This window comes from Rhamphochromis longiceps, linkage group LG5 (genome assembly GCF_057381845.1).
Source record: "Rhamphochromis longiceps isolate RC_006_pf linkage group LG5, R_longiceps_female_GT1.1, whole genome shotgun sequence".
NCBI lineage: Eukaryota > Metazoa > Chordata > Actinopteri > Cichliformes > Cichlidae > Rhamphochromis > Rhamphochromis longiceps.
This window is the reverse complement of record NC_140561.1, coordinates 24,238,359-24,266,038: the sequence shown is the minus strand read 5'-3', so window position 1 is coordinate 24,266,038 and position 27,680 is coordinate 24,238,359. Positions and strand designations below refer to the sequence as shown.

Here is a 27,680-nt window from a genome sequence, read left to right as displayed (position 1 = left end):
ACACAAAAGCCAATCCTGTAACCCAAATGACCAGTAGTCTAAACACATTTACTAAATGTAGCCACCATATTCCAGTACCATAAACACATGTCACATGAAGACACAATTCACAAAACACAACCCTCTGTACTCATAAATCTAAACACATTTTTCCTTGCTAAAACACATGTTGCAAAACAACTCTGCTCATATCCTCAAATGAAAGCCCATGTGATGCAAAATGCTTGCCACAGTCACCAATCTTTGAACACAGGGAACACACCTGGCGTCATTCACTACACACAATGACTCAAAATTGAAGACACTTGTTGCTAATGCTGTACCCACATGTAAAAGCAAGTTCAGAGTGCACAGTATGCTGAAGGTTCCAAACAAACACAATGGATGAAGGCAGAGTCAGGGGAAGAGGAATTTGATGCAGAGGAGGGAGAAGAGCTGGCCCTGGAAGAAGAGGAGCAGGCCAATGAGGAAGAGGAGTTCAAATGAGAGGAGGAAGAGGAGCGACCAACGAGGAAGAGGAGAAGGCCAACATGGGAGAGGAGAAGGTCCAGGAGGGAGAGCAAGACAACCTCGCACCATCATTACGGACGAGATGCGAGCAACAGCTCAGCGACATGATGCCGCACAGTGATTGTGGTGTGTGTGTGGTGTGAATAACGTAAATAAAAAAACTTCACACCCTGTTCATGTTTTCAAGATTACTGTTGTGTGCAATAGATTCTGTTTTTGCATTGAGTTGTGTTACAGTAGTGTACGTACATGCAGGATTTTCTATAGATTTATACTACTCATATGAAACTCACAAATCTAAATGCCTAATCCTCTGCAGAGATCTACGACGATCCGTTACTGTATAGCTTCTAAAATATGCATTGGCAGTTATGGAACAAAGAACCTTCTCACAAATTGAGCATTGTGTTTTCAATTGTTTTGCTGTAGTGTGTAATGCTGTGTATAGTGTTTACAGTTTTGACAGCTTCGAGCTGCTCTCTTGGTGTGGGAGTTTGAGTTTTGCAGTGGGAAGGTGTGGTTGTGTTTATGTAGCTTTAGAGAAGGGTGTTGTGTTTGGACATTGGGGGACCTGGTGGTAACGTTTGTGACATGTGTTTTAGCATTTGAGAAAAACTGTAATATCGATCTCTCTCTCTCTCTCTAAATATATATATATATATATATATATATATATGAGCCTAACAGACAAAAATAGAAGACCAAATTACAAAAAAATGGGTTGTTTTGTAAAATGTAAATAAAAACAGAATGCATTGATTTGCAGATTTGCAGATCTCATAAACCCATATTTTAGTCACAATGTATTAAATGTTTATGGAAAAACATGAGCTCATTTTCAATTTTATGGCAGCAACATGTCTCATGGGGGAAGCAAAAGGCTTTAAAGGTAAGTGGCACTGAAAAGAAACAGTTGGAGGAACATTTAGGAACTAATTAGGTTAATTGGTAGCAGGTCAGTGACATGATTGGATATAAAAAGAGTTGTGGCAAGGCAAACGCAGGCTGTATGTGTGTCATGCTGGGGTCTGTAAACACATGCAAGCGTTACAAAGAACTTCTTAGAATGGCAGTTTCTCAGTAGTAAAGATGGGCTGTCACGTTTGGAGAATGAAGATGTTCGGACCCAGATGCAAGGACGAAAGAAAACAGCATTCCAATAACATACAGCTGTTTATTTAGGCTGATTAAATTCCAGGAGAAACAAAAACTGTATAAGGCACACAGATTAAACAGTACAACATGACAAAGAACAGAAGCAAAGTGAGGGTCTGAAGACACAAGAACCAATTGGAAAATTGGAAACATAAGGTAACCAGACACAGCTAAAACTGATCAAGAATGACAAGACAAAGGATGTAAACCCAGGAACAAGCCACAGAAGAAAACAGCTACCAAAATACAACAGGGGAATATCGAACAGCGAGATGGAGACTTAAAAAGACACGGGGGAAGAAAAACGAGGCAGCATATAATTGAAACCCAAGAAATGAGTTTACAGCTCAGAAACTAGATTGCAAAATGTGGCTCAAACTAAGGTGAGATTCAGATACTGAAGCTTTTTACTGCTACATAAAAAGCTCAAAGCACCATAAATGCAAGAATCCAAATGTGACTAGAAATAAAGCAAAACTAACAACGAAAGCCATCAACATTATCGTCATCATTAGACGCTTATGATCCCAGGCAGCACTGCGTTAAAAACCTTCATGGTTCCATCATGGAAATCATAGCATGGGTTCATGAACACTTGCAGAAATTTGTGAACACAGTTCACTGTGTCATCCATAAATGCGGAGATTGAGGCAAAAGGAAACTATTCTTTGGTCATACAAAATGAAATGTGAAATTATGTTTGGAAACATATATGCTGCCTGCTCCAGTCTAAAGAACAGAGAGACCATGCTGCTTGTTATCAGTACTCAGTTCAAAAGCCTACATCTGTTCCAGCATGCATCAGAGCCTATAGAATTAGCAGCTTGCACATCTGGAAAGGCACCATCATGCCTTTTTCAGGGAAGACCTTTTATATTATAGCACGAAAATGCTAAACTGTTTACTACATCTATCACAACAGCAGGGCTTCGCAGAAGACTCCAGGTGGCCTCACCAATTGAAAACATTTGAAGAATACAATGTCCCAAAATTGCTGAGCAGCTAAAATCCTACGTCGGGCAGAAATGGGACAACATTCCTCTCCCAAAGGTCCAGCAGCTGGTTTCCTCAGTTCCCAGACATTTACTGCTGTTAAAAATTGAATGGATGCGACACATTTGGCACATTTTGTTAGTTTAAACATTTGATATGTTTTCTATATCACAGATAAAATATGAATTTATGAGATCTGCAAATCATTGCATTCTGTTCTTATTTACATTTTACACAGCATCTCCAAATTTGGGGAATTGTCTTTGTAAAAGTAAATGTAAGCTTCAACTCATGAACATCGGCCAAATGCACCTGAAGTAAGTTTCTAATGGATTGAGTTGATAAGAGTTAGGGATAAAAGAAATGTCTGCATGGTTACATAATAGTCAAATGGCTTCAATTTAGTAAAAAGAGAAGCGATACACAGTAGCAATTACTAATGGTTCTGTGTTAAGTGGATGTGTTACTGAAATTGTGAATTTCTGGAACAGATGCAGATATTGCTATGATGTTTTTAACTGTAGAAATTACTCTGTGGGAACCTCATATTCAGCTCAGCACACCATTTGTCACATTTGTCTGTAAAGTTTAGCAATGCAGTCCATTATAAAATGTTACTATCTCAAATGACATAGATGGTTTAGATGCATATTTTGTGAACTACAGCAACAGCAGGCCAAATTATCGAGGACTTCTTACTGGTCTAAATGTAACGGTTGAGCTCATTTTTCTACGATCATTTAATATGATTCCACTTTTGCTATTGATTGGTGGAGTCCATGAGTCTGCGGCAGCCTGTGGAAATTAAGCCTTTCAAATCAATGCATAGTAATGGCAGAGAGACAGCAATAAGGAGAGGAAAAGATGACAAAGACAGATGAGAGCAAAAGGCAAAGAAATGAGTGCCAGCAGTATTGCAGATGGGGATACAACGAGTAGATTTAAAATAAAGATAACATGTAATAGCTCTAGCATCACGCTCTGCATAATTCTGCTAAAAAGTCAGATAGTAGTAGATTTTTCAGTTCTTAAAGTTTTTACTCTGCTCCTAGGCTCCTAGGCACAGAAGAGAGAAACTTCACATCAAAAGCCACACACTTCACGTCTGGCTGCTAAACGGTCATGAAATAGACAGGACCATTTCAACAAATATCTACCCTGAAAGATGTATACATGGCCTACAGTCCTGTATTATATAATGAAATTTACTTGGCAAGTATACTGTCAATAATCGTGGTATAATGACTGTATCTGCTGCCTATTATATCCTATTACACATACATATATAAACATTATGATAGAAAGTGTTCCTTGGCACTCTATTTCTCCACTCTTTTCTCTCCTATTTTAGCTGTTGTTTACCTTTCAGAGGCATTTTTCCACCTCTCACTCAGTAGTTTTGATAATTGATTCAGTGTGTAGGTGCATCCAAAAGATGCAAGAAAACAAAAGAGTTGTGCACAAGTGATCATGCAAGGTACTTTGTGTTAATTGTGGAAATGTTATATTGCTGACATATTTGCCTACCAGTAGAGAAGACAGAGAAAAATGTAAGTTGTCAAGTTATGCAAACACTTTGAAAAGAACAAAGCTGTGATTTTAATAAATGAAAGCTGATCTACTGTAGTTTCATATGATCAAGAATGCTTTAATTTTTACAACATGACTGCTGTCCCTTCTTTTGTTGTGGCAATCTGAGCCAGTATTCGCCTTTGCCTCTACTGGATCTACACTTGAGATTGTGGAAATCAAGATTCTGGCTGCTGGGGTAGAAGGGCATTATAAGTGTCTGCTCAAGTGTAGTGAGAGACAGCTGGTGCAAACAGACAATGTAGGTGCATGAAAATGAAACACAGGGATCGGTGAACTTTGCAGGCTGTACATCAAGAATTCATTTCCAGTCTCTATGCAAACTTTCGGAAGTTATTGTGTCATATGGTGGAAAGATGAATAAATAGCATCATCTGAAATCACTGGCTAAGGTGTTTATGTTGGACTACCAAGGAAAGGTGTGAGAAAACAGAAATCCTTAACAGGATATAAGTGGAGTATGTATTTATACACTCTTGTTCAAAAAGGGATACCTGCTATTTTGTCATGTTAAACTGTAGATTTCATACAGTGGTGTTTACGACTCCTATTACAGAGCAATGCAAACTGGCTCTAACCACAATATAATGAAACCCTGGTGTATAACTGAGCATGAGGACAGTTCCTCTGAGCCAAAAAGACTGTCTTCAAAAAGACACCGCACAGGTCCTCACAGGCAGCTTCATTAAACACCAGTGAACGATAGACTGTGCTCACTATTGATGGGGAGCATTACAGTTTTTCTCAAATGCTAAAACACATTTCACAAACGTTACCACCAGGTCCCCCAATGTCCAAACACAACACCCTTCTCTAAAGCTACATAAACACAACCACACCTTCCCACTGCAAAACTCAAACTCCCACACCAAGAGAGCAGCTCGAAGCTGTCAAAACTGTAAACACTATACACAGCATTACACACTACAGCAAAACAATTGAAAACACAATGCTCAATTTGTGAGAAGGTTCTTTGTTCCATAACTGCCAATGCATATTTTAGAAGCTATACAGTAACGGATCGTCGTAGATCTCTGCAGAGGATTAGGCATTTAGATTTGTGAGTTTCATATGAGTAGTATAAATCTATAGAAAATCCTGCATGTACGTACACTACTGTAACACAACTCAATGCAAAAACAGAATCTATTGCACACAACAGTAATCTTGAAAACATGAACAGGGTGTGAAGTTTTTTTATTTACGTTATTCACACCACACACACACCACAATCACTGTGCGGCATCATGTCGCTGAGCTGTTGCTCGCATCTCGTCCGTAATGATGGTGCGAGGTTGTCTTGCTCTCCCTCCTGGACCTTCTCCTCTCCCATGTTGGCCTTCTCCTCTTCCTCGTTGGTCGCTCCTCTTCCTCCTCTCATTTGAACTCCTCTTCCTCATTGGCCTGCTCCTCTTCTTCCAGGGCCAGCTCTTCTCCCTCCTCTGCATCAAATTCCTCTTCCCCTGACTCTGCCTTCATCCATTGTGTTTGTTTGGAACCTTCAGCATACTGTGCACTCTGAACTTGCTTTTACATGTGGGTACAGCATTAGCAACAAGTGTCTTCAATTTTGAGTCATTGTGTGTAGTGAATGACGCCAGGTGTGTTCCCTGTGTTCAAAGATTGGTGACTGTGGCAAGCATTTTGCATCACATGGGCTTTCATTTGAGAATATGAGCAGAGTTGTTTTGCAACATGTGTTTTAGCAAGGAAAAATGTGTTTAGATTTATGAGTACAGAGGGTTGTGTTTTGTGACTTGTGTCTTCATGTGACATGTGTTTATGGTACTGGAATATGGTGGCTACATTTAGTAAATGTGTTTAGACTACTGGTCATTTGGGTTACAGGATTGGCTTTTGTGTTTTAACATTTGAGAAAAACTGTAATTATTGTTGGATGAAATAAAATCCTCAAAGGTACACTATATTTCACGTTAAAAAAAAACAGTCTGCTTTCCTTTAAATGCACTAAAATTCAAAACAATATATGACAAACATTGAATGAATACAGACATACAGTTTAGTGAAAAATACTTAATGGAACTCTATGAAGTACTGGGAAAACTGGGAAAAAGTACACGTCTACTTCTTCCATATGAATTAAGAGAGTAAATCACCTGATCATCAGCAAGTGTGACCACACCTATAAAAGCAGAAGTTGTGGTTGTTTGCTGGTCTGGAGCACTCAGGCGTGTGTGTTAACACAGAAAGAAGAGAAAAGAGAAAGCCTTCTCTAAAAACCTAACATGGCAACATGGCTTCGGCCTTCAAAGTTTTGGAACAATTTTCTTTCGACAGATGAGACCAAAGTGGAGATGTGTGCCCATGATACACTGCACCGTGTTTGGTGTAAACCAAACACAGCACAGTAGTGGAGGGATGATGATTTGGGATTGTTTCACAGCCACAGAACCTGAGCATCTTGCAGACATTGAGTCGACAATGACTTCCTCTGTGTATTCTAGAGTTAAATGTAAGGATGTGACAGATAAAGCTTAGTAGAAACTGAGTGATGATACAGGACAAAGATCTTAAGCACAGCAACAATTCTACAAAAAAATAAGTGAAAAAGAAAAGGAGCAAAATTTTGTGATGGCCTAATCATAGTCCAGACCTTAACCTGACTTAAATGCAGTCCCAAGACTTTAAGAGAGCTGTGCATAAACGAATATCCACAAACTCCAGTGAACTGAAGCAACATTGTAAAGTGTGATATTAGAGTCTGATCAAGTCATACAAAAAAGAATTACTTCAAGTTGTTGCTGCTAAAAGTGGCTCTGCAGGGTACAGAATCATGAAATGAACTTGGTTATACAAAAGAGTTCTTAGAGACCTGTGAAAACCTTTTTTTTTACATTACTGTAAGAAACTCACAGACACTGACAGATCAAGGCATGAATAGGCAAACATAATTTACTCTCCTGCCTTTCTCTCACTAAGCAGGGTATCAGTCTTTTTTACTGACACTCCGTGCTCTTGCTCAATGTTAAAATTGGTCAGGAGAGCCAGACTTTTGATAGGCTGTGCTGATGGAACAGACACAGCATAGAAACCTTTGAATCAGTGGTATTGACTTGTACATTCTTGCCTTGAGGTGTAGATGTCGCTTGAATTATTTAGCCGCAGACAAGGGGGGCTGTAACTCCTCCTGCTATCATCCTCCTTCAGTGAGCCCTACAGGAAAACAGGTATTCCAGAGACTGAAGCTCATTTGTGTGTCTAGAAACCACTGCATGTTGTGGAAAGCAGGTCATATGATAAATTATGGCTCCTCTGATTTCAATTAAATACAGAATATTGAAAGTATTAGAATTTACAGGAAAATGGTTTAAATATGTTTGCTGTTCAGGTTTTAATTTAAAATGGAGAAATAAATTTTAGATACATTTTTCTTTTGAAGTTTTTTGGGACGGCAGTGAAATAACTGTCAGTGAGTGATAACTGTTTCGCTGCTGATGGAAGCAACAACATGACGAATGTAGAGGCACACGTGAGCTTTCTGTTTGTTCCAACTCTGTGCATTAGAAATAGCTACCATTAACAGCAAATATACAACCAAAGCCAGAGTAATCAAATAGCTTCTTAGGAGTGGATTGCCTGGGCTAGCTGACCCTTAATCTGATTGCGTAGCAGCCCACTTCAAGACCAGGCTGAAGGAGACTCCACGACACTGCATGGAGAGGGCCGATGTGACGTTGATTTCTGTACATAAATTTGATAAAATATATAAGTTTGACTTGACTTGTCCAATTACTTCTGAAGTCCCAAACATTGTATAAACTAAAAATACACTTTATTCAGTTCTAATGCAAACCAACACAAAATAAATCTTATATTTCTTTTTAAAATTGTATGCACTTAAGCACAGAACATGAAAAAATACATATAACCAAATATTTATGGTCCGCTCCATGCTTGTACATTTCCTTCAGCAGTGTGATAAATGGGGCTGGAGATGTGTTTATGTCCATGCAGCAGAAGAGGACTTATCTGTGTGGTTTTGCCTGCGTGGTTGCATTACATTACTGTGACAAACACAGACCTGTGGGGCAGACTGCCCTCTCGTGTAGATGCCGAAGCATGCTTCTAAGTTTGCATGTATGACAGCACCCAAATACAGCACAGTGTGTGTCCTGATGAAAAAGGACTCATCTAGGGAGCATTTTGAAACTAACAGCCTTAGATGATTGTTTTCTTGAGGTTTCGCTTAACCCCACATGCAGATGATTTGTCGTTGGGCTGTGTGTGCCGAGTGTGGCTTTGGTTTTGTGTCTAAGTGTGTGATTATTATGGTTGGTATCCTTGTAAAGAAGGAGGGAGTGACAGCAATTTGTTTTATGTCATTCCTTTAATTTGACGAGTTTGTTTTTATTTTGTTTTGCAGCTTTCTTTGTTTTTCTCTCATAACTTCTCTTGTTTCTTGCCAACCCTCTACCAGCTTACAGTTATTCATCGGGTCTCCTGTGAGGTTTTCTTCACTCAAGTTTTGTAAAGAACAAATCTGCCATTGTTTATATTGTCAACAACTGTATTTCTTCGGGACTATTTTCAGCTACAGATTAACACATATTCAGTGTTTATTTCTTTCATATCAAGTGTTATGAAAGAAATATCAAGTATTTTGTCTAGTGTGAAATTATATCGTCAGTTATATCGTTATCACAAATTTTCAAATGTATATCATGATAAATATTTTTGGTCATATCGCCCAGCTCTAGCAGGCAGTAACCAAAGCAGAGCTACTAACAGCAGACAGGAACAGAGACACAGAGAGGGAAACAGAGGATGCACTTAGAGGGCGTAAGGGCAAAGATGAGGGAAAAAACTACAAAACCAAACACAACATTAAAACCAAAACAATAACAAAACCCCCAAAGCATTACAGCCATAGTGTGACCAATACAGCCAGTCGGGTCTGTTTCCGCTCACATTGAATGCTGTGGTATTTGTACTTCACTAATTAGTGGGATGACAAAGCCAGACAATTATCACAAATATGTGGCAAGACTGCTTCTCCGGGTAGAAGCACACTAACCTCCTCATTACTGCAAATTGGTGGCTGAGTCAGAAAAGCCTCTATGGCTGTGGTAAAACTCTGACTGTTTGAGACTGTTGTATTTATGTTTTCCAATGGACACCAGAGTAAAACTAAACAAAAATAAAAACATATTTAACTTAATAAGTTGTTAGTAAAGCAAAGTTGAATAGGGCAACAGCTAATTGTAGATGAATATATTTCCAGCAATACCAAAGTCAAAAACTCCCAGTTACACACCCGAAGAGTGGCACACATTGCTCTAATTGCCCTGATTTATTCTAGAATGCTTTCTAAAGTCTCTCTCTATACTGCACTGTTCCAAAAAATAGTAATGTCAAATGATTTTACTGTGTATTTTACAGATGTGTACTGTTTTTCTAGAATATCATTACATTTACATAAGTAGACTGTGATCTGACACGTCAAATGTAAAATAACGTAACGTCACTGTAAATGTAATAAAACACAATTTACTTGTTTGTTAAATATATTTTGTTGTACATATGCATATTTAGATCGTAAAAATACATCCAGAAATGTCTCCCATCATGCCTTGGGACATGTGCTGCTGTTTAGATGTTCTTGTTTTATTGTTTATGGTTACGTTACTTTTAACTGTTATCTTGAATGTTGTGTTTACGCCGTGGTGCAGCGTCACTGACAGTTGTTGTTTTGTAGAGAGAGTGCTGTACCATGAGTGACTTCTGTTGTGCTGTTGTTGAACCTTGAGGCACATTGTAGCACCACAAGTGTTTTATTAAAGAGCTCCCCTACCAGCTTGGGGTTAAATAACAAGCTCAATCTTTCTGTGTGCTTCTTTGTTAAGATTTCTCTGCATGCCATAATGTAAAACATTGCACGGACACGCTGTGCTAATTATATATTTTTGAAAAAGAAATGTAGAGGTAGGAGTTGCAATAAATATAAATAACATGACGCAAAGCATCGGCCAATGAATGTGAACTAACAACAAGGTCGCGGGTATGGCTGCGATCGTAGGAAAAACCCTAATATGAAGGTATTTTACTGTGAATTTTACAGTAATGTTCTGTTCTTCTAGAATATCATTAAAGTTACGTAAATAGACTTTGACTTCACATTTTAAATGTAAATTAACGTTAAATCACTGTAATGTAATACAACATAATTGTCATGATTATTAAATGTATCTGTCTGTAGCTACATATGCATATTTATATTGTTAAAATACATTCACAAATGTATCATGATTTCACAAATATCTGTCCGTTATTTGAAAGATTGAACTGTTGAATTCAAATGTAATGCTATGGAAAAGTATATAACATGATCCCTATAAGTATTGTTATCGTTGTTTGTTAGGGCGTTCGTGGCTCAAGAGTTGGCAGTTCGCCTTGTGATCAGAAGATTGCCGGTTCGCGCCCCGGCTCGGACACTCGCCGTTGTTGTGTCCGTGGTCAAGACTCTTCACCTACCGCCTACTAGTGATGGCCAAAGGGGCTGATGGTGCAATATGGCAGCCTCGCCTCTGTCCCAGGGCATGCAATCAATTATTACTTAAACCAACTGTTAACTGTATATTTCTGTACATTTACGTATTATGATTCATATTTCCACATTCAGTGACCTTGTTTATAGGTAATTTCATTGTTTGATCGCGTAAAAATGTTCCTAATTTAATGTCTAAAAGCACTTGGAAAAGGCAGAATCCCATGTCAAATTAGCGCAACAAACTCTATTTTCATTACTGAAAATAACCGTATTTTTATGGGACAGTTCTGTTATTTTACGGTCGTATTTTTGGCGCCCCAGCTGCCGGAATATTACCGTTTTTTTAAGATGTTTTTTATTCCTATTTATAGATGGTTTCATTGTTTAATCACATTAACATGTTCCTGATTTAATGTTTAGCGGCACTTGAAAAAGGCGAGATCCCATGTCAAATTAGCGCAACTAATTGTATTTTCATTACTGGAAATAACCATATTTTTATGGGACAGTTATTTTCTGTTCTTTCACGGTCGTATTTTGGCGCCCCAGCTGCCGGAATATTACCGTTGTTTTAGGATGGTTTTTTTAACAGTGTGTGTCTTGGCAGGAAAAGGAGCTGAAATGGTCAAACAGTAGCTAAGACAGCAGGCAATTAATTCCGCATTTAAGTGATCTGTCTGTGCACGGATTATCTGCACACACTCCTTGAAATGGGTTGTGGGTTGCCAGGTTGTTCTGACAGATGGGTTGAAATTGTATTCAGTGCATGGACTGTGTGTGTGTGTGGACTGTCTTTTAATAGACAAGTTGAAAACTTGGGTACCATTATGATGGTACTAATGCATCCAGATTATTCAAAATGAAGTTTGTACCACATGCTAACATTAGCATCATAATAAATGTGATAAAAGATGCACTCAACTTTCTGGGGTGGTTTATCTGCAAATGTTTTCTGTCATGCAATTAATCCTCTTGGTTGGGCTTTCTATATATTATCATTTCTGTTTAATTTTTTAAATCCCACTGTTGCATATAGCCAAAATGTGTTCACCCATTAAGGAGCACTTCATCAGTGAGTGCTGTTATTTTTGTTTTTGTTTTTTAGTATGTGTGTAACATCCTGAAATAGTTCTAGCATTGGATTACCAGGATTTTAGCAAATATGTTAATTTCAGCGAGAGCCAATGCCAACACAACAGAATAAAACAGTCCTGACTTAAATAAAACGCCATCAACTTAGTAACTTAGTCAACAGAAAGCTTACAAACCGACACCTCAACCCCTCATCAACCAAGAACAGGGCCCTATTTCAGGAAGCCGGTTTAGAAAACTTAGAGTGAAAAACGATACTCAGGGTTGAGTAACCCCGAACTGTCCAACTCGGAATATTCGGTTTCAGAAAGGCTGATAACAATTAGTTCAATCAACGCGGAGTTGCTTTAACCCCAAGTGAAGCGCGCGCACGAGGATACATAAAGCCCTGATAAGCGGAGCACAGAGTAAGCGAGTCACCATGGAGACGGAGGGAAAGAAGGCGCGGTCAATGTATTTTACAGCGCTTGAGGCCGAAATTCTGATGGCAGCATATGCCGATAACATGCAAATTTTGCAGAAAAAAAGGTAACACAGCCTCAGCTGCAAAAGAAAGGGAGCATGCATGGCAAAACAAAGCCGACAGAGTCAATGCGTGAGTGTTAATATAAACATTGATCTAGGGATTTCCACCCATTTAACACGTTATTTTATCATATGTTATTTTATTTGTTATTTTATACATTTTATGTTGTGATGTGATGTGAGCGCAGGTGCAACCCAACAGGCCCCAAACATTCCTGGCAGCAAGTAAAAATGAAATATAAAAATATAGTCCAAACAGGTAAGGTGTAATTGTATTATGAGCCATAGTGCTTGGTCTGTTTGTCCGATGTAAATCGATTGCAGTTAGAGGCTACATTAATTTTCTTTCTGTAAGCACTTATTGAAATTATCTGAGCACATTACAAGTACATATTTGCTTACTCTGTATGCTCAAATGTGACCCGTTATAGCCAACAGAAAAAAAGCGGAGGCCCGAAAAACAGGTGGGGGTCCTCCACCACCACCACTCACAGAGGCTGAGCAGTTGGCCCTCAGCCAAAACAGTGGGCGCCCTGTGGCTGAAGGCATCTCTGCGGGGACATCCTCTGAGTCAATAACCCCGCAAGACACAAGTGCCTACATAGGGGGTAACTTCAAAATAATACATGATGTGCATACATCCTTTCTTCACAGTCACCTTTGCAGTGCTGCTCATTCATTTGATAAACTCTTCACCATAATGAATTTGTTTGTAGTGAAGTTATTTTCCTACTGATTTTGCCTTCCCTCAGTCTTGGTTGTCTTTGAGAGCATAATGACAATGAAGTGTAAGCTGAGTGCTATATGTTTGTTAATTGCCATTTGGTCCCTTGTAAGTTATAAGTGACCTGTATGAACCTCATATTCTATCAGTTGATGGTGGTGGTGTACTGCATCTGGTGCAGCCTCCTGTTGAGCCAGACCAACATGCAGTTGTGAGTAATACTCCACAGATTATATGAGTTTACAGTAGAACAGCAATGTTGTTTATTTCTTTACTACAGGAAAATAATGAAGAAACATTGACAGCTGTTACAGAGGAGGAAGCAACAGAGACACTTTATGAGGTTTACATCTTTTAATACTTTGTGTACAGGAAACACAGGCGACCAATAAAGCCAGTTGAACAAAAAATCTGTTTATTCTTCTTTCAACATGTTGAGGTGATGGGTCAAAAGAAATGATTGTGACATATGGTGTCTCTGACTGCGCTTCCATCTTGTATGTCCGTGGGAGGGTCAGGATGTTCATGGTTTGGATCACTGCTGATGTTTGGTTCAGAAGGACAGTGTTCTCCTCTAATTGTGGCAATGTTGTGAAGAATCACACATGCCACAATAATGTCACATGCCCTTTCTGGGGTGACCCTGAGTCTTTGCAGGCACTGGAACCGGGCCTTAAGCATTCCGATAGTCATTTCAATTCTGGCTCTTGTCCTGCAATTAGCCAGATTATATCGCTGCTGTGGGCCCGGTTCAGGGTCAGGGTAAGGGGTAAGCAAATAGGGTAAACATGGATACCCCCTATCACCAAGCAAGTAGCCAGTGAACTCTCCTAAGACAGAAGGATACACTTCAGTTCAAATGTCCCTGTAGCAATTGGTCTTTATATATTTTAAAGTATTCTCAACTCACCATGTCCAAATTTTGTGCTCAGTGTACATTCACGGAATATTTGTGAGTCATGGACAGAGCCTGGCCACTTGGCTTCCACATTTGTGATAATGTTGGCAGCATCACATATGATCTTCACAGTGCAGAGAACACAAATTAGCATCCATTACTATAATGAAATAATTTGTTAGTTTGAAATGCTACAGGGAACTATGTACCTGTACATTAATGCTGTGGAAAGACTTCCTGTTCACATAGTCTCCTTCATTTACTGAAGGAGCAATGATTGGAATGTGAGTGCCATCTGTACAGCCAATCACGCCTGGGAACCGTGAAAATAAATGTAAAATTTATGTAGTAGTCCAAGCATCACCACATCATAAATTAAGTTTTGGTCATCCTGATACCTGCAATTTTGTGGCATCCCTCTTTGATGAATCTTGTGGGTCTATGACCGGGGAACACCACAAACGGGTACAGGAGACGTTTCAGTGCAACTGTAACATTCCTGACTGCCCGACAGACGGTAGCCTTGGAAACGTGCTCAGCGTCACCAATATTATACAGAAAGCTCCCGTTTGCAAAGAAACGGAGTGCGGTACAAAGAATATGTAATGGACTGAGCGCATGTCCGCGATGTGTCACATGCGCAATATATGGCCTGAGGATGTTATCCAAATAACTTATTGATTGTGCTGAGAAACGGTAACGTTCGCACAGGAAATCATCAGGTAATGATAAAATGTCCATACGCGCTCTGATCACTCTCTCCCGGCGGAGAGCTCTGCGGAGAATTTGGGCTTCAAGATCTACTGGCTCTTCAAGGAAGGGACACGCCATGTCTGACACTTCCTACTGTCAGGTTTCCGACAAAGAGGCGGGGACAGTCAGGGTTAGTTGTAGTAAACCTGCTAGGGGGCAGGTTAGCTTCACGGAGTGTGTCGTCATAGTGACTCACTCAGGCTTCAGCTGAACTCGCTTTGTGAAACCGAAAAACCAGAGTTTTCGTTAACTCAGGGTATACTTAGTCAGACTTTGCACTAAACCGGCTTCCTGAAATAGGGCCCAGGACAAAACAGTGAATAACACAGAAAATTACAGCTCTCCCCTAAAAACATCCCCTGGCCACTGTAATAGAGAGAAACAAAGGCTAATTCTATCAGATCTTAGACGCCATAAAGAAACCTAAGAAAACAAGAAAGCAGCCACCGCCGCCAACAACAACAACAACATCAACCCTGAAGTGTATAGCTTTGGTCAACTTATATAGGCCCTGGAGATTATCCATTGGCTTCAGGTCTCAGACTTTAGCCAATGACATGAAAAGCAGGATGATCAGGAGCCAGTATTAGGGAAGTAGGAAAGTAGGGTAGAATCTAAAGGTTTAGGACCAGGAAGCAACATAGTAAACATTAACCTCCTGTATACTCTTTGTGTTCTTTTAAGTGAATGTAACAACTTGCTAAACATCAGCACATTGTTCTGTGGTCACGAAGAGTCTAATTACCAATTTAAGAGGAGCCTTTGTGAGTCTGCAGTGCTATTTTGAGCTAAATGCTAAGATTAGCATGTGAACCTTGTCACAAGGACAATGCCTTGATATTTAGCAGGTACAGATGCACTCACTGACTACTCCATTAGATACACCAGTGTAATCAGCAAATCACATGGCAGCAACTCCATTATGTCATGGTGACATTCTCCAGACAACTTGCTGAAGTTCAAACAGAGCATCAGAATGGGGGAAAAAGTGATCTAAGAGACTCCAAACATTGTATGTTTATTGTTAACAGATGGGCTGATCCCAGTATTTCAGAACAGAACATTACAGTAACTACCAATGACACTTAATACAACCGATGTATGCAGAAGAGCATTTCTAAATGCAAAAACCCCTGAAACCTTGAAGCAGATGGGCTAGAGCAGCAGAAGACCATACTGGTTGCCACTCTTGTCAGCTAAGAACAAGAAACTGAGGCTAGGATTGGACAGTAGAAAATTGGAAAAATGCCACCTGATATTATGAGTATCAGTCTCTACTGCAACAATCAGATGGCAGGGTCAGGATTTGGTGTGTACAACTCAAGTTGATGTAACATGGAGATGTTTTCTTCACACATTTTGGCCCCTTTTACCGTTGTTTTAACACCGCAATCTGAGTATAATTCCTGACAACAGTGTAGCTATCTTCTGATGAATGCTTCCAGCAGGATAATGGACCATGTCAAGGTTCAAATAATCTCAAACTGGTTTCTTGAACATGACATTGAATTCACTGTACTCAAACGACCTCCACACTCCACCATCTTTGGGATGTGTTGGAACAGGAAACTCCAATCATAGATGTACAGCCGACAGATCTGCAGCAACTGTGTGATTCTCTCATCACACCATGGACCAAAATCTCTGAGAAACTTTTCCAGCACCTTGTTGAATCTGTGCCATGGAGCATTAAGGCAGTTCTGAAAGAAAAAAGGATGTCCAACCCGGTACAAGCACAAAGTAACAAAGTGTGATGTTAGTGCATCTATGTTATCTTCAGCATTTTAGTTTCTTCTGTAAGTTTGATAAATCAGTGAATAAACAAATCATTTTGACTCTAGCAGGTGGAGTTTTAGAATAACGAACACACACAGCAGGTTAAATGCAGGTGCCACAACCTTTAGCACTTCATCACCTCTGTGGGGAGGGTTTTCAAATTCATGTGAAAAATTTAACATTTACTTCCCTGGGTGTTGACATTTCTGTCTTTCAGGGCTCAATTTCTGCCTAACACTTACACTGGCTGAGATCTGTTTCTTCTTAATTTGACATTTCTGTTTAATTTCTGCTCCAGCTAGTCAGATTTCTCCATTTAATTGTAAGATTACTTCCTGTTACAGCTTGCTGTGACTGTGTTCTGGGTATGTGCTGGGATGAGAACACAGGGGAAAAAATGATTTGACAAGCGTGTTCATTTAGGCTAAGAGCTCAAGAGGAAGCTAAAAATTCACGGTTTATACTTAAATTGAACTTAAAATCTGCCTGTCTTCCATTTTTCCCCTTTTCTCCTCCATGTGCCCGGCCAGGATATACACCATCCACACCTTACTTAAGATTATGAGAATGTTTTCTCAGTTTCAAAGATTGGGTTTTCCACTCCTGTTCAATGCTTTATTTACTGAGTGAAGGCTTAAATTTAGGGATTAGGCAGACACCCACTGATTCATTTCACAGCGTGGTGAAGCTCAGGTGAGTATTCTTCCCGGTTTAATGTTGGGTTGAGACAGAGTGCCTGTCTGATCACATAAATCATCAGAGATGATGCAGTGGCAGCTCGGCACAAATGACACTTTTTATGCCCTTCATCCAGATCTCTGTTTCTGACCTGCTGTGCCGACACACCTGTGAGCACACATGATGTGAAAGGCGCACACATATGCTCAGATACAAATAGAGAAAAAAGTCATGAGGGCTATTTCAAGGCTGGCTGACGTTTTAATATCAGGTTCATATCTGCTGTAGGCTCTTTGTGGTGAATTTCCTTGTTACTTAAGTAAGAACGGGTTTCAGTCTTGGCACAGGATTCATATTTAATGTTGTTTCTGAAGGTTATGATATGGACAAGTTGACTCTCCCTTCAGACACTGTAGGAGGAGCATTGGCTATGTCTTCATATGTGTAGAGACAAAGAGTTCGCAGTGTTTGCGGCACCATTCAAGAGAAAATGTATTTCTGTTCAGTTGCTAAATTGCTAAATTATCTTTGACTGCATTTAGTTTTTATAATCACCTCTTGCTGTGGTAATTCTTACTGGTCATCAAAAATGTATGTGACTACTAATGTAAACTAAAGACTTCTTACTCCTGCAAATTCAAACTGAAAGCATCAGATGATAAAATACAACAGGTTTTTATTGCTAAGCAGCCATGAGAAATGCAAGGTACCAACAGGGACTGTTGTAAGCTGAGCTGAACTCAGTTTTGCTTAGTTGTATCTCTTTGTAAGTTTCTCATGTGGCCCTGTGGGAAAATGAACTGCCTAACCCTGCTGGAGCATCAAAAATAAGACATTTGCAACATATTATGACTGGAGCAAGAAGGTCGGGCCCTACAGGCACCATGAAATAAAGCACAGGTCATTTTCATCTCTTTTTACCTAGATTTTGGGGAAAGACAGGTTTTGTATTAAAATAGAGGAACCTCATTGTCATTACTGCTCTGATAAGCAAGTGGTCAAGTTTATAGGATAGTGGAATGGAAACCATAGGCTGTTTTCAGCCTTTGATGATGACTAGGCCATCACTTATCACCTCAGCAAATTCATATCACTTAACTGGATGCCTCAACTGCAGCATTAAGCATTAAATAGCAGGTGTCTGTGCACTCATAGAGCTTAGTAACCAATCTCGTTAGCATTAGCCGATAACTTAGCACTTTATATTCCAGCTGCTATGTCTATTTTTTTAAATATTATAAGAATGTAGTATATATGATGAGCTCCTCTTTCCTCTGGGAGGACAATCTCATAGATTTGCAAAATGGACATCTGAGAAATGACTATGTTCAACTGTTCTATCAATCTAACTACAGAATAATGACAGAAAATTGTCATGGTAGATTATACAACAACCGCCAAGTGGGGTGAAGCACCCACACCCCCTTACTCTCACATATATATCGACACTTATAATTTAATACAGCATACACCTACAAAAAGCTCCCCACACACTGTGTCACTGCCACAATGTTCCTGTTTGAAAAGCCATCGTCACTTCACTTATTGTTCTGTTTTGTCGAGGGCTATGGTGAGCAGCTTCATGTGTGTGTACATGTGGTTTTTTTTGTTGTTTTTTTTCACCACCCACATTGTCGTGACAATGCTTGGAGCATGGAGTTTAAATTTAGAGAGAGACAGAGAGACACACACACAGAGAGAAAGAGGACATTGCCAATTCACCTGCTGGCACTGAACAGGAAGAGTGACAAACAAAAAGTTCCAGGTTATCAAAGCCAGCACACTGGACATTTAGTAAATGATGCAGCAAATACTACGTCACCTGTTAGAGGGGAAATATGGCAATAATGTGTGCCAGAAAAAATGTTGTGTTCAACCAGTTAAAGATGTGTCATCAAGGCTATACTTCATGCAGATCTGCTCATTATTTCAAAGTGTTGACTTGTGTTGATTAGCATTATTAGCGTTATGCTCAATCTCACTCCTCACAGCAACTTTGCACAACATGACAAATCCACCTGCCTGCCCAGCAAAAAAAGAAAAACAAGAAAAAAGACAGACATAACAGAATTAGTCTTGTTAAGTAGCTTAACTAGCTCATTAAAGTAGTTAAGCATTTGGCAGCTAAATCGATACTTCCTTCTGGAGCTGGTGGACAGGTAAACAGGGATAAAAGATGATTATTCTACTCATATTCATTGCATTCATCCCCCAAAACAAGACTCCAAATAAAGCCGTTTTGTTTTATGTCTTGCGAGTGTTTGCTAGGAGCCAAACAAACAAAACAATTACAGAAATTTTAATTCTCTCCTTTATGAATGAGTGCGAACTGCTGCTCGGCAGAATTATGGATGTTCTGGTTGCTATGCTTCTGAAATGTTGAGGAAAAAAGTACTTTTGCGGCACAAATTTTGTAATTTTTGCTAAATGTGAATAGAGTGACATAATGGTGGTGCAATATGGTGCAATCTAAAAATTGGCTGGAGGAAGATGATTACGCTATCAGCAGGGGGAACTGGAGCGGCTATTAGCGATGCCTGATGACATCTCTTTAAACGCAGCATACCCTACCCCCGTGGACTGATTGGGGAGGCGGGGTGGCTTTCTTTCAGAGAAATTTGTTAGAGGCGTAGAGTTTTATAGGACTCATACTTCCAAGGACAAATGATGATCCCCTTTAAAGCATAAAATTCCCTATCATCAGTTTTATCTAGGAACTGTCAAGAAAGATAGCAGGTGCAGTAAATCTTTCAGTAGATGTAGATGAAAACTACAAAATAAAGATATATTTATTGTATAAATCATGGATGGAAAGGTGGGGAAACAGGTAGGGAGGGAATATCATCCAGTCCTGAAGGCGATCCTCTCACAGGGAGTATTTGAAATATTTAACAGTTTGTCTTTGCACAACAGATAAGTTGATTTTTGCATTCTTCACACTCCACCAGACTGACCTTCTGGCTTTTGAGCACATACATAGATGCCAGGTAAAGTGATGGCAGGGCAGAGGTCCTGATGTCATCTAATTCTATGCTACAGAAACGAACCAGTGCGATGTATGGCTTTTCGGGACCTGATCAAGTAAGGAGAGGTTGACTAGTTTGTTTAAGCTTTTCCAATGAAAATATAATGTCACAAAAAAAGAAAATAAGACAAACTGTCTTGACTTAAACTCAACTTTGAATTAGTCAGTATTCACACTTCTGCATGCTAACTAAACCCACTAAAATAGCAGAGTTTGTTTTTATGACAAAAAGTGGTTTAAATGGGTGTTTAAAATCCCATAATCACGTTTCACTTCAAAATGAGTATCAAAACAGCCGCACAGCTTGGTCAACACTGAGCTGACTCATTGCACCTGGAACTTCACACAACTGCATTTGTGTGCAGCTACACAAAAACATTAACCAAATGTAAATGGACACCATTCATTAATTTGCACTGCCAGCTTTGCATCTTATTTCACTTTTTGTTGTCCAGAAGCATTTAAAAACAAGCAATCAAGCAAAAATGGTTTTGCTGCTCAGTCAAACAATATACTGTTAAGTAAAAGATACTAATATACACCAGGACCACTGATACTGGTACTAAAAGAAAATATGGTGATTAAAGCCTGGGTAATTTAATGCACTGCTGCACAAAAGAGGTACCAATCCTACAGGGGTATTGGCAGTTTTCCAGCCCTTTAACTGGCCTGTTCATTTTCTAGTCAATTTCCCCTTTGTGTTTTCTAGGTATAACACTGAAACCTGTAGAAATGTAAACCATTCCCATGTCAGCAGACCCACCAGAGGGGTCTTCAAATTACTGCTTATTGAGACAGTTAAATATAAACAGCTTCAAAGGCTGAATGTCTTGTAAACAAGTTTTCAAGGCAAGCAAGGTTTGCACAAAATGTGAAATCAAAATGAGGTAACTGAAAAATTTTATTAAAAAAGTGTTTGTTGTGCACTGCACAACCCTGAGGTGCTTTGACGATTCCTCTGTAAGCAAAAGGCTCAACATAACGCTTTGTCTCATATTACTGGTCAGTGAATCTTGTCGTCCCACGTGTTTTTATGTTTCTGTAAGTTACTTTGGTGAGTTGAATCTCAAGTTTTTTGCAGCTAAAGAATTTAAATCTTCACATTAAAAAGCAAAACCAGAGAAAAACACAAGTTAGAATATGTCCTTTCAGAACTTTCAACCCCTGAAAGGGCAGCCATTCCTTTAGAACCTTGGTGGGAGTTCTGCTCCCTGCTTCTCCAGGGTAATTTGAATAAAACATTTAGCAGAGACAGGGAAGAAATGACTTTCATACTGTGCCGTTAAAGACTGGTGTGCCATAAAGAAAAGCAACAGCTGCAGTACTCTTGATTCTAGGATTCTGCCTTCTTTAGCGACGTGATATTCATAATAATTTTAGTGCAATGCCCTTATTTAAGCCATACTGGCTTCAGAGTACTTCCAATGGGAGGAACCCGGGTTGCTTCTATACCGCTGAGCACTGGACAGGACTGAAAATACACCCTTGGGTGTTGTGCTTACTTATTTTGCTATCCTAAAAGTTTTCCCCACAATCTAAGTTTGCTGGAGCTCAGATAGCGTCTGTTTTAGTTAATGTGCCAGCTGTCTGTAGAAAGCAATTTGCATGGCTAAGCAGTCTGTCCTCTACGTGCCACAGCTAAGTGAACTGCCTGATTACTCCTTGAGGCTACAGATACATTTCAGGATGGCAAGGCAATGAAGGTGAAACGCTGCAGTGAAAAAACTTTGCCCCTACCTGAAACAAGTCTTCCCTGAGTTTGATTTCTATTTTTGTATTTCTAATGCAAACTTTAAAAAACATACTGCAGGCATAAAGTAGATAAACTGATTACGTTGTATATATATACTGCTCTTTGGTCTTTTGTAATTTACTGTTGACATTATCATATTTATTCTACTGATCCATGACTAAGCCTGCAATGAAGTATACTGCTGGTTCTAGCTTAACTCCTCCATTTACCTGGGGTTATGATGACTCAGTTGGCAAATAAGCCAAAGGGGTCATTTTGACCCTATGACAGAAAAAGTAATATCTCTCCTTTTGTGGCATTTAGATTTTTCTTAATATTATAAAATGTTGTAACTCAAAGACATGTGCAGCAGCTGACTGTAGTAACATTGTGTAGCCCCTTTTTAACTCTCAGGCTGTACAGCAGAGAGTGTAAGCCAAAGATGACAAGAGGCATACGAGAAGGCATTAGCAGTGAAAGGGAAGAATGAGAAAGAGGATGAAAAGAAACTGAGAAAGGGCCTGTTTCTAGTGGATTAATTAGCTGAACTGGTGAAAGGTGGAAGTAACAAGCATTGGGGTTAATAGAGATTAGGCTGACAGAGGAAGTTACCATTTATCATCACAAGTTAATTGAAATACTACACACTCATGGACACAGATGCAAAGAGGCACGAGCATTATGACGCTGCTTATATTCAGATGGCATTTGTTTCTATTCAGACTTCAAGGAATTCAGGATTCTTCAGTGATAAAACCAAATTTAGGCTAAAACACAACATAGTCTAAGTTAATCAGCCTCTCCAGCTTGTTTGCAGCAAAAACATAGAATGCTTTTATCAAAAATGAAGCCGTTTTTGTGTTTACAAGGCTCGAAGACAAATGATTTATCCATTTCTGCAGTTTTCCTTATTTTATTCGATCTGGCAGTGCTTCTGGGTGGGAAGACTGAAGGAGTAAACCCTGCCAGTTTATAAGGTGCCTGTTCAGAGTGGTGTGGGAGTGTAATGATCCGACTACAGGACTGAGGGAGGTTGTGGTTGGAGGCTACGAGTCATATACAACTACATAACTTACTACAGCTTTGTGTCATACTATATTTGCTAAGCCACTTTTTAGTGAGTCAATAAAACACAGAGACAGACTACTAGAGCCAAGCAGAAGACAGGAATACCACCCTCATAGTCATATCACTTAAGCAACACATCTAGTTACTGAAGATGCTCTAAAATCTGTAGATCACAAATAGATCAGTGGACATGAAACCATGGTTTTACTTGTGTGGTTGAAGTCACAAATAGCTGCCGTTACAAAAGGAATTGGTTCCCACGTTCTTGTTTATAGATGACTGTCACTGCACACTGGCTCTGTGTAATTCAAATTATATTCAGGTAAAACAGTGTAGACCAGGTTGTTCCGATCCATTGTGCAAAGACACACAAGACTCTCTTAAATGAATTAACAATGTATAGTGATAGACAGGCAGCATGTCTGTTTGTCATCATTTAAACTAAGGCTCAGAGCCTTGTCACACAATGGAAATATCAAGGACCTCTGCTTCTTTTTGCCTCAGTGCAACTCATTAGTTATAAAGTACCCAGGATTGTAGTGTGTGTGTCTGTGAGTGTGTGTCAAAGACATATGTAGAAAAAGTCATTATCATATTGCTTGTGTCTCTCCTTCCTTCTCCTGGATTTTTTTAAAAACACATTTAAAACAAAGACATTATTTCTATGTCCAGATTCTAGGCTTGAGCTATAATCAGTCAGGTTTGGGACATGGAATCAGACAGAGTGCACGTACACAGCGATAAAAAAGATTTTTATAAATTCTAAACAACCAAAGTGAAGCTGAATTTAAGCTACTGATATACTGACATGATAGGATCACACAGCAGAATCGTTGGCTGTACCTCCATGATGTAAATCTTCCCTTCCGCCGCATCCCAAAGGTGATCTGTTGAATTACGATCTGGTCATTTGAATACAGTGGATTCACTGTCATCTTAAAGTGAAATTACACTTTGTGACATGTGCATTATTCTATTATCCAATCCCAATCATCATAGATGGGCACACTGTAATCATAAAGGGGTGGACATGGTCAGGAACAACACTCAAATACGTGGTGCTGTTTAAATGATTCTCACTTGATCCCCAACCACGTTATACCACCACCACCACCACTGCCCTGAACTGTTCATGTGAGGCAGGATGAATCCATACTTTCATGTTGTTTAAACCAAATTTTGACCGTACCATTTGAATGTAATGTTGTTTTCCAATCTTTTACTGTCCAGCTTTGGTGAGCCTATATGAATTCTAGTCTTATTTTCTTAGTGGACAAGTGTGGCACCTGGTGTGGTCTTCTTCTTCACCCATCTGCTTCAAGTTTCAATCTGTGCCCCATTCAAATTCATTTCAAGCACCTTTTTTTTTTTATCCCTCATTCTGATGCTCAGTTTAAACTTCAGCAGGTCATCTTGACCATTTCTAGAGGTCTAAATGTATTGAGTTGTTGCCATGTGATCAATGGCGTGTCCAGCGGGGTGGCCTGGGGGGGCACAGGCCACCCCCCCAACCAGACTGGCCACCCCAGGTGCCACCCCAAAGGCAAAACAATAAAATTCAATCAAATATCAAATGTACGATTATGTTTTCACGGTGAAGCTCAGATATCCGAGTGTAAGTGAATGCAGCATCGCTTCTGCGCTATGTGCATCATGTTAGCAAAGGTAGGAGAGCCAAGCACGAAAGACGGCACTGCAGGAAACAATTTTTCGGTGAAAGAAAATGAGGACAGAATAAATGTCCCGTTAAGTAATATTAAGTTTGTTGGGTTTAGTAAACTTCGGTGAAATTAGAATACCAAGGAAAAAATAACACTTAAAGAATTATTGCAGCCGTGGAATATTTCAGACAGTTTGCTGCTGAGGGGAGCTAACATAAGAGTTATGAGTTATAAGATATCATCTAAGTCGTAACATTGCTGTATGGAGCTGCAGATTTGGTTGCAGGTTAACATAGCTGGACTGGCCATCGGGCATACCGGGCATATGACTTTTTTTTTTTTTTTTTTTTGTAATGGCATGAACAATGAGAGGTGGTGGATTGGCCAGATGCAGGTCGATGTGTAAAAATAACTCAGTTGTTTGGTGGTGGCTGTGGCGGAGCTTCCACAGAGGCCAGCAGGTGGATGAGGGAAGGGGAGGCAGGAGGAGAGCCCCGAGGCGGCCACCAGTCCGAGTGTCAGGTGAACTGAACTTCAGGTAAGAAGTTATGACCTGCAGTCTATCTGGGTCAGATATGAACCAAGTTCAGGTGGAGTTTATTTTCGTTGTGCTGACTTTTTACTGTCAGTTGCAATAACTCGTACTGCGTTCTAGCCAGCTTGACGGAGTTTTTATACAGCTGGGTGGGTGCTATGATGTTACTGATAGTGAACTTTATTTTATTCATAAGGTTAGTTAGTAGAGTTGCCAACGGCTCCTTAAAAAATGGAATGGTCCCTCATTCAGAGAAAATATTACACGTTTCGTATTGAGCTGAGAAGAGACGCAGTTTGTCCCGAACTTTAGCTAGAATGGAAAAAGACACAAAGCTGGAGTTATTCTTAAAACTTAAATAATTATCTGAATCTTACAACCAAAGTTTTTATCTGACGTAAAATGTATAGATGTTTACCATAAGGCAGCATAGAAAGTATTTACTTGCTTTCAGGTTTTATTCAAATGTTAGTCTTTTCAGTTGTTTCTCCACTTTTTTCCTGTTTCAAAATCACCAGTTTGTGAGAAGATTATCTTCTTTTTTTAACAGGCAGATAAAGTTTTGCATTGGCATTGGCTAATTTGTCAATTGTTTGTTACAAATGTTCGTATTTTAATATTAAAAACTGTTTTTGCCCAAAACATATGTGCACTACATGGCAGTAAAAATACTATGCAAACATTGCTGTCCTTGAATGCTGAGTAAACACTGACAAAGCACTGATTGTATCTCTTGTACTTTATCAACGCAGTATTTAAAAACTTTGCACCGTAGTGGTTAAAATCTCATTCTAATAAGAGTTAAAAGCGCATTCGGTTATTAGGTTTATAGGGTTATTGAATTATGATTAATGGTTGGTAGAATTTGTTTTAAACATTATCTGCCAATTACATCTGCCACCCTTCTCCAAATCTGTGCCCCTACCTGGCCCCCCCAACAAAAATTTTCTAGACACGTCACTGCATGTGATTGTCTAATTACATATGATCCTTAATGAGCAGCTAAAGAGGTGTACCTAACAAAGTGGGCAGAGTACCTTTCAAGCTCCATGTATTGTGAATATAAATGACAAAACAAAACATGAAAACAGTTCAAGCATAAATCTGAGATGGTGCTCAGAGACCTGTTGTTCCAAGGTGGCAGCATAGCAAACGCTTTTTATTACCCGATCATTCACTTTAAACTTGAACTTTAGAAAGGTTAAAATTCACACTGGCAGACCTGGGGGATCTGAATGGCCTTGCAAGGCAAGATTGGTCAGAAGATTGATTATAATCTCCAGACCAGGCAAGGCCTGGTTTCAAATGAATACTAAAAGAGTTTAGCAGGCAGAGCCATGAGGCCAAGACTGATGTGAAAACCATGACTCAGCTCTAATTGTTAGAATATTGTTATGCTAAAGGCCCCAGAAGGATCAAAGATGCAATTGTTTGATAGGTAATAGGGCCAACTGTCTTAGATCATACAGTAACCACGTACTAACATTTACAGGGTATTAGTTTATGGATTCAGTTTTCTTAATAGAACAAAAAGAAAAAAAAGAAAAAAAGAAATAAACAAAAAGTAGAAAACCAATAAAAATAAATAAAAATAAATACTGAGGATCCAGACTACTATCCAGTGTTTTCCAACGACTCTCAGTGCACAGCTCATGTATTCTCATTACTACAGACTCTCCAGTCACGCTGTGTTAAATGAACTTCAGTTATTCAGATATCTGTGCTCACCTATGCACAAATAACAGCAGACTCAAGGGAATACAGCTGCAACATTTGAACCATACAATATTTTGCTCTCTGATTTTACAGATTCATTTGGAGCTCGGTATCTGAATCTGAAGTTGTCCCACACGAGCCTTATCTTACCACTTAAATCAACATCTCTTCACACCTCAATTTCCATTTCCTTCACCGTCCATCCCGCTCTCTTGTCCTCCTGTCGGTTCTCCTGTTTCGTGTGTCTGTTTCTGTTTGTGCTGAGCTCGTTTAGCCACGACATGGCTGAGTGTAGCAGCCCTAGGGGCAGTCATGTGCCATGGCGCTCACTCGGACGTCGCAGAAACGTGTTGCAGAGATTTCCATTCAGAGACAAACTGTTTCTGTAAACCTCACCCACATGTACATATGATTATTCTTTTTTGTTGCCTTTCCATCATCTTTCTTCCTTCATCTCCTTGTATGTCTGTCTTTCTGTCACAGTTTTCTTTTTTAACGCCTCAGTCCTCTACTCTGATCCTTTGGGAAATAAAAGCATGCACTGGCAATTATTTTGTCCTCCATTCACTTCCAATCATGCTCTACACTCCTGTGTTAACAACACCTAGTGACATCACAGGCTGAGGGTCAAGCCTGATTCTCCTCAGTTCATTCTAGATCTGCCACATTCATCTCTCTTTCCTAAAAGCAGAAATACAATCGTTCTCTTTCCATATTTACCAGCTAGAAGACTAGAAAACA

At 39.5% G+C, this 27,680-nt stretch overlaps 1 protein-coding gene and 1 long non-coding RNA gene across 2 annotated transcripts in view; both read right to left on the bottom strand.

Annotated features, from left to right (window-relative positions):
* syn2b (synapsin IIb) overlaps positions 1-27,680 on the bottom strand; it is a 94,174-nt gene that overhangs the window by 39,646 nt on the left and 26,848 nt on the right. The window lies entirely within an intron of this gene.
* On the bottom strand, positions 13,491-15,045 carry LOC146670071 (uncharacterized). The gene is made up of 2 exons (XR_014911868.1): positions 14,872-15,045; positions 13,491-14,804 (listed from the first exon to the last, which is right to left on the bottom strand). It is a non-coding gene; the product is annotated as an uncharacterized LOC146670071 (long non-coding RNA).